General features: G+C 37.2%; 1 pseudogene; it reads right to left on the bottom strand.

The window, feature by feature from the left end:
* Window positions 1–16: 16 nt before the first annotated feature.
* On the bottom strand, window positions 17–162 carry LOC115284951 (annotated as a pseudogene).
* Window positions 163–780: the final 618 nt, after the last annotated feature.

The following is a 780-nucleotide window of genomic DNA, read 5'->3' as shown; positions in this document are numbered from 1 at the left end:
ATTCCCTCTAAACCACATTGATTGATTTGTGAATAATGAAATACCTTTTCATGCCAGGAATAAATCCCACTTGATTGAGCTGAATGATTTTTTTTTTATGTACCATTGAACTGATAAGAACAGATACTACACTTGATTTTAGCCAAAAGGCTGAGAAGCAATGTTTTATGTACCATTGAATTTGCTTTGCTAATATTTTCTTGAGGATTTTTTCATCTAGCTTCATCAGAGATATTGGACTCTAGGTCTCTTTTTTTGGTGTCTTTATCTGGTTTTGTTATCACTGTAATGGTGGCCTCATAGAATGAATTTGGAGGTTTTCTTTCCTCTATTTTTGGGGATAGTGAGAAGAATAGCTATTAGCTCTCCTTTAAATGCTTGGTAGGGGTGCCTTGGTGGCTCAGTTGGTTAAGCATATGACTTTGGCTCAGGTCATGATCTCATGGTTTGTGGGTTTGAGCCTCATGTTGGGTTCTTATGCTGACAGCTCATAGCCTGAGCCTGCTTTAGATTCTGTGTCTCCCCCTCTCTCTCTGCCCTCCCCTGCTCATGCTCTGTCTCTCTCACTCTCAAAAATAAATATTTAAAAAATTTAAATGTTCAGTAGAATTCATCTGTGAAGCCATCTAGTCCAGGACTTCTCTTTGTTGGGAGTTTTTTGATTATTAATTCAATTTCATTACTGGTAAGTGGTCTGCTCAAATTTTCTATTTCTTTCTGCTTCAGTTTTAGGGAGTTATATTTCTCTAGGAATTCAACCATTTCTTCTGGATTGTCCAA

The sequence above is a fragment of the Suricata suricatta genome, unplaced genomic scaffold, assembly GCF_006229205.1.
Source record: "Suricata suricatta isolate VVHF042 unplaced genomic scaffold, meerkat_22Aug2017_6uvM2_HiC HiC_scaffold_27415, whole genome shotgun sequence".
Taxonomy (NCBI): domain Eukaryota; kingdom Metazoa; phylum Chordata; class Mammalia; order Carnivora; family Herpestidae; genus Suricata; species Suricata suricatta.
Note: the sequence above shows the minus strand (reverse complement) of the source record. Positions and strands in the feature narration are given on the sequence as shown.